Below are 7,547 nucleotides of genomic sequence, written 5' to 3'. Positions count from 1 at the left end.
TGTGCTACTTGGAGGTCACCGGCTCCACATATCTGGTGGTCCTCAGTCTGAGGTGATAGCGTGCCACTGGGGGTGTAAAGGCAACACCTGTTATTTACAGCATTACAAAAACGCAGCATCCATGATGACAAGCATCTTATGCCGAATCAAACATTGTTATTCGTCACAGGAGGTCATGTTGAGTTTTTTAGTGTAGGAGTATATAAGAATATTCAGAATCTGTAACTACTACTTGAGGTACACCGGCTATTTTACTCAGCTGAACATACTCTTAACCCCATTCCGTCCAAAAGATGGACCTCGTTTTATTCTGAAATTGATAAGGAAACAAACCCTTTAAAGGCAGCTTTTTGGGCGCCTTTTATGGCTACGAACCCCTAGAGGTCATATTTGTATTTGTATTTATTTATTTGTAAAGCGCAAACATTCATCCTGAGAGGACATCACGGCGCTGAAGAACATTGCAAGTGATTTGGCATCGGCTCTGTTTGAAAATTATTGATCTGACCTGGGGAAGGTCATATGGTGGCATAGAGTTGTTACCTTGGCTAAGGCAAGCCTTTAGCTGTATCCAGGCCCTAATGTGACTGTGTCTGGCCAGCATCATGGATCCTTTGGTGCACCTTAAAAACCAGCATTGCAAAAAGCCAATACCAATAAATCTGGCTGTAATCTGTGAAGGGTTTCCAAGACCCTTTCTGCGTGACCAGGTTGGCATTTTTAATTATGCCACTACTGTTAGTTTTGTCAATACTTGTTTTGCACACAGCACACACAATTACAACACGGACCCAGATACAGCTAACATTTAACAAGCATTGGAAATGCAATAGGTCGCGGATTTATTTGAGTTAGAGCTAATCGCATTGTAAATGGCAATGTCTTTTATCCATGTGTTATGGAGTGTATGCATGTGGTGTGTAGTGGAATTATGTGGGTTGGATTTGAGTTGTAGCAATTGTGGCATGCTGCGCTTTAGATGAAAATGTGTAAAAGTAAAGTGCACCATATTGAGATTGCTACAATAGTTAATTGTAAATGCGTTAACAATTGATGTGTGCACTGATGGCTGGTGGTGTGTGTGCCTGTAGAAATTGTGCACTGATGGCTGGTGGTGTGTGTGCCTGGTGGAAGCGTGCACTGACGGCTGGTGGTGTGTGTGTGTGTGGTTGTGTGTGTGGTGGTGAGTGTGTGGTGGTGAGAATGTGGTGTCCGAGTGTGTGTGTGGTGGTGTCTGTGTGTGTGGTGTATGTGGTCTTATGTGTGTGGTCTTATGTGTGTGTGGTGGACTTAGTTCCAGTTTTTGTACCCTGCACACTCACACACTGCCCCTACACACCCACACAATGTTCACCCTGCACGCTCACACAATGTTAACCCTGCATACTCACACACTGCTTACCCTGCACACTCACACACTGCTCACCCTGCACACTCACACACTGCTCACCCTACGTAATGCGAAAAGACCTAGCTCTGCCCTTTGGCCTGTGTTGTAATCGTACAGTAGGTTGTGAGTAGTTGGACTTTAAAAGTTGGGGCATTCCTCACAGAGGGCCGGCTGCCTTTATGAAGCTCCCAAGACACGTGTTCCCCTGTTGATTGTTTTAGCTCCTGTGTGTCAGTGCACTGTGTAAGCGCACACGCATACCATGCTCTCTCTGGAACACTCACTCTGCAGAGTCACTCTCACTCTGCAGTCACTCTCACTCTGCAGTCACTCTCACTCTGCAGTCACTCTCACTTTGCCGTCACTCTCACTCTGCTGTCACTCTCACTCTGCTGTCACTCTCACGTCACTCTCACTCTGCTGTCACTCTCACTCTGCTGTCACTCTCACTCTGCTGTCACTCTCACTCTGCTGTCACTCTCACTCTGCTGTCACTCTCACTCTGCAGTCACTCTCACTCTGCTGTCACTCTCACTCTGCAGTCACTCTCACTCTGCAGTCACTCTCACTCTGCAGTCACTCTCACTCTGCAGTCACTCTCACTCTGCAGTCACTCTCTCAGACGGCTGGTGGTGTGTGTGCCTGGTGAAAGCGTGTAATGAAGGCTGGTGTTGTATGTGCTTGGTGAAAGCATGCACTGATGGCTGGTGGTGTGTGTGTGTTCCTGGTGAAAGCGTGCAGTGACGGCTGGTGTTGTGTGTGCCTGTTGAAAGTGTATACCGACGGCTGGTGGTGTGTGTGTGTGTGTGTGCCTGGTGAGTGTGTGGTGGTGAGTGTGTGGTAATGAGTGTGTGTGTGGTGTTGTGTGTGTGTGGTGTTGTGTGTGTGTGTTGTGTGTGGTGTTGTGTTGCATCTGTGGTGTGGTGTGTGTCTGTGTGGTGTGTGTCTGTGTGGTGTGTGCCTGTGTGGTGTTGTGTGATCCTCTGTGAGACACCGGGGTCTGTCGTCTGGAATGGAAGCTTTGGTCAGATGGGGGAGCATGGAAATGTTGCGCTCCTGTGAAAGAGCTGGCAGGTGATTGGGGTCCCCTTAGAAGGCAAAGACTCTGAAAGCAGTGCCCCTGTCTTTAACACCACCATACCAGTGTGCCTCAAGTAGCATGTGCCAGGTCTTCTACAACGCTGGGGCAGAGAGGAGAGGAGAGGCAGGACAACGCAGGGGCAGAGAGAAGAGGCAGGACAACGCAGGGGCAACGAGGAGAGGCAGGACACAACGCAGGGACAGAGATCAGAGGCAAGTGACAACGCAGGGGCAGAGAGGAGAGGCAGGACACAACACAGCGGCGGAGAGGAGAGGCAGGACACAACGCAGGGGCAGAGAGGAGAGGCAGGTGACAACACAGGGGCAGAGAGGAGAGGCAGGACACAACGCAGGGGCAGAGAGGAGAGGCAGGACACAACGCAGGGGCAGAGAGGAGATGCAGGACAACGCAAGTGCAGAGAGGAGAGGCAGGACAACGCAGGGGCAGAGAGGAGAGGCAAGACACAATGCAGAGGCAGAGTGGAGAGGCAGGACAACGCAGGGGCAGAGAGGAGAGGCAAGATACAACGCAGGGGCAGAGAGGAGAGGCAAGACACAACACAGGGGCAGACAGGAGAGGCAAGACACAACGCAGTGGCGGAGAGGAGAGGCAGGACACAACGCTAGGGGGGAGAGGTGAGGCAGGACACAACGCAGGGACTGAGAGGAGAGGCAGGTGACAACGCAGGGGCAGAGAGGAAAGGCAGGACACAACGCAGGGGCAGAAAGGAGAGGCATCTGGAGGGGAGAGCTAACTATGGGAAAGGGCAGGGACATGAGCGGCTTTGAGCGGCTTTGAAATGGGGCTGGGGCTAATGGGGACATTAGCAACATAAAAGGGAATTAAGAAGGTAGAAATAAATGAAGTGAAATTAGAGAAAAGGTCCCCCTTAGAAGGCAAAGACTCTGAAAGCAGTGCCCCTGTCTTTAACACCACCACACCAGTGTGCCTCAAGTAACATGTGCCAGGTCTTCTACAACGCAGGGGCAGAGAGGAGAGGAGAGGAGAGGAGAGGAGAGGAGAGGAGAGGAGAGGAGAGGAGAGGAGAGGAGAGGAGAGGAGAGGCAGGACAACGCAGGGGCAGAGAGGAGATGCAGGACAACGCAAGTGCAGAGAGGAGATGCAGGACACAACGCAGGGGCAGAGATCAGAGGCAAGTGACAACGCAGGGGCAGAGAGGAGAGGCAGGACACAACGCAGGGGCAGAGAGGAGATGCAGGACACGCAAGTGCAGAGAGGAGATGCAGGACACAACGCAGGGGCAGAGATCAGAGGCAAGTGACAACGCAAGTGCAGAGAGGAGAGGCAGGACAACGCAGGGGCAGAGAGGAGAGGCAGGACAACGCAGGGGCAGAGAGGAGAGGCAGGACACAAAGCAGGGGCAGAGATCAGAGGCAAGTGACAACGCAGGGGCAGAGAGGAGAGGCAGGACACAACGCAGGGGCAGAGAGGAGAGGAAGGTGACAACGCAGGGGCAGAGAGGAGAGGCAGGACACAACGCAGGGGCAGAGAGGAGATGCAGGACAACGCAAGTGCAGAGAGGAGAGGCAGGACAACGCAGGGGCAGAGAGGAGAGGCAGGACAACGCAGGGGCAGAGAGGAGAGGCAGGACAACGCAAGTGCAGAGAGGAGAGGCAAGACACAACACAGGGGCAGACAGGAGAGGCAAGACACAATGCAGAGGCAGAGTGGAGAGGCAGGACAACGCAGGGGCAGAGAGGAGAGGCAAGACACAACGCAGGGGCAGAGAGGAGAGGCAAGACACAACACAGGGGCAGACAGGAGAGGCAAGACAATTTAGGGGCAGAGAGGAGAGGCAAGACACAACGCAGTGGCGGAGAGGAGAGGCAGGACACAACGCTAGGGGGGAGAGGTGAGGCAGGACACAACGCAGTGACTGAGAGGAGAGGCAGGTGACAACGCAGGGGCAGAGAGGAAAGACAGGAAACAACGCAGGGGCAGAAAGGAGAGGCATCTGGAGGGGAGAGTTAACTATGGGAAAGGGCAGGGACATGAGCGGCTTTGAAATGGGGCTGGGGCTAATGGGGACATTAGCAACATAAAAGGGATTTAAGAAGGTAGAAAAAAATAAAGTGAAATTAGAGAAAAGGTGGTGAGAGGAAACATACCAGAAAGATAGAGGTGTGCTATTGGAATGAGAGGGGGTGCTTGAGGCGTGGAAAGAGAAGGAAGAACATGGAAACTGGAAAACGAGAAGAAGAGCATTGGCAGGTGGAGAGGCAGGGACTCAGAAAGGTGGGTGCCTTTTACAGAGTAGGAGAGGGCAAGGAAAACTAGAAGGGAGAGCGGCACGCGGGGAAAGAACCCGATAGAGCTGAAATTGTGCATTCAGGAGAGCAGAGAAGGCCAAATAGGGAAGTGAGGGGCGGGGACAGGGAGGAACAGGACGGGAATGGGCAGAGCAGGCCTATAATAGGGAGAAAAACATGCGCAGAAATATAAAAGGGCGGGGGAGAGACAGACAGGCAGAATAAAAAAGAAAAGGTGGTGCGAGGCAGAAAATGTGCAATAGGGTAGATGGTCTCTTGTATCCTGGAGAAGATAGGGGAAGAAAAAGTGGAATAAGATACGGCTTGTGGTGAAGAGCAGGGCAGGCGGGAGACAGGGACGTGGAACTGGTGAGAGGAAAGGGGCAGTGTAGATCGCACAGAAGGCGAGGGAGAGAGGATAAGCGAAATCAGTGGTGAGGGAACGGGTTGCAGAGAAGGTGCTGAAGAGAGATAGAGGGAGAAGGGTGGTGGTGACCGGTGCGGGGGCTGGGGTTGGACAGGCGGTTAGGGAGGGGTAGGATTGCAGCAAGAGAAGCAGAAGGGTGGAAGGGGGCGAGAGGGAAGGAGAGCTGCAGCCCTGGAAGATACAGCATTTTGTTTTACACTCAACATGTTCATTGATAGAAATGTCCCTGAAAAGGAGCAACCTCTCTGACCTTGCTGGTCCGAGTAAGAAGCGATCTACAAATCCTGCGTGGGTTGCATTTGCCAAGACCTGTTAACTCCGATCCGGAAGCCGACACCACCGACAGCGATAGCCTTTGTGGCACAGCTCGTGCTCCACTCCTGGTCATCGTCCATGCCCCAGAGTCCACGTGGCAGCGGAGACAAGCTTCACGACAACCACCTGAGTGCGCACGACATCGCCTGGTTCCTTCCTGGTCCCATCCTGGTCACTGGATAGTGACCCAGACTCTGTCCCCTCTGCTTTCAGGTACTCTACATCTCCCATCCACCCTTGGATCCAACCGGACTCTTCTCTCCTGTCCGCCTGCAGCATCTTCATCTCCAGGCTCCATAGATCTCCACGACGAAATCCGACACACTTTGGCACCTATGCACCCGCTTCCTGTGGGTGAGGTAACGATCTAACACCAGTGCTCCTGTAGTGGTTTACACCTCTAGTGTCCTAGTTTGAAGTGGTTTAATTCTATTCCAGTCGGAAGACTTCCAAAACAGTAACTTTCTAACTTTTACGCACCATTGACTGCATTGGTACATGCGTGTGCTTTTAGCGGTGCACCCGAAACCGGCAGCCAATACTCCTGTCCTAACTGCTGTTAGTCCAGTGTAGTCCCAGCGATTCACAAGGCCCTAGGCCTTACCATTGTTTGAGAAGTGGTTCTTATACCACCTATTTAGTATATGGTTTGAGTGGCCACCGGCCCTATCCATAATCGTGCAACTTGTGTATGTTTAACTGTGCTTTTGTTTAAACGCTTGTGCCTCTGGACTCATAAAGAGTACAGAGGATTATTCTAGTAATAAATACATATATTTTTATAATATATAACCTGTGTGGTGTCCTTCGTTTGGTATTACAGGATTGCATATGGTAAAACAGCTGGCTTCACATGCCCTCTTGAGTTAAGCCTAAGACTGCTTAGTCCATGCTACCCCTAGGATAGCTGGTCTATAAGGTTGACTTTACAACCACCACCATAAGGGATTGTTTGGACTGATACAAGGTGCTCACTAGAATAGTGAACATCATACATCAGGCCAACTTCTCACAGGAACTGTCTACAGTATATTACCACGGAGAACGCGTAGCATCCTAGGGCATGTGTATGATAAAAGTCACGTATATTAGCCATAGGGCTCTGTACTCGAGGTGGAAGGCGGGAGGCTGGCAGCATTCTGGAACATGATAGTGCCCTATTATTATTACCACCACCCATTTATAGGTCGACCTGTGCAGCGCATGCGTTGCTCTGCGAGGCATAGTGTATTCAGGTGGGCACTTGAAGCTTCACTCACTCTCTGCCCATATTTTTCATTGGCTTGTGTCATTGTCCTTTGTGGCCGCCATCTTAAGGTCAGGCAGCTGGGTTCAGGTTGGTCCGTGCTGAATCCCCCAGAGTCAGGGTATATTCCGAGGCACACACTCACAATGTCAGGGGGGCCCTCAGCATCCGTGGGAGACCCCAACCACCAACATCAGAGGTCTCCTACTGGTGCGCCCTGCAGGGGCTATGTATTGACCGCTACAGGCAGGCAGTTGCGCTGATTGTTATCACGCTGCAATAGCCACTGGATAGATGGGAGTCTCTGTCGCTTTTTTATTTCAGAGTGCTGGGTTGGAGTTAATTGGATGCTGGGTTGGAGATGGATGGATGCTGGGTTGGGGATGGATGGATGCTGGGTTGGGGATGTATGGCTGTTCCTGGGACTTCAACCGCTGCCGTGGGGAGTTTCAAATAAAAAAACATATTATATCGTGCGCATGCGTGCAAGGACACGCATGCGCACTAAAACGGCAGAACACGGGGAGCTTAAAAATACTTGTATGAAGCCAAAAGTACATTGTGTGGTTGCGTAGGATAGTGCGCATGCGCACACAAGAGTGGGGAGCGCATACAGACGGGGAGCAGGGAACCACGGAACACCGGCACGTTTGTGAGACAAACGCATGCATGGCTTCTGTCACGTGGATCCCAATAACCGTTTTAGCTTTGTTGTGAAGGACGCGATACTCTAGCCCTTATGCGTTGTGCAAGAGCAGAGACTACTTTGGCATCCATCTTTGTGAGGGATGCGGCCTGTTATTTCGATGAGAAGACCA

Source organism: Lissotriton vulgaris, chromosome 7, assembly GCF_964263255.1.
Source record: "Lissotriton vulgaris chromosome 7, aLisVul1.2, whole genome shotgun sequence".
Classification (NCBI taxonomy): domain Eukaryota; kingdom Metazoa; phylum Chordata; class Amphibia; order Caudata; family Salamandridae; genus Lissotriton; species Lissotriton vulgaris.
The sequence above is the reverse complement of the archived record's forward strand: the minus strand, read 5'-3'. Positions refer to the sequence as shown.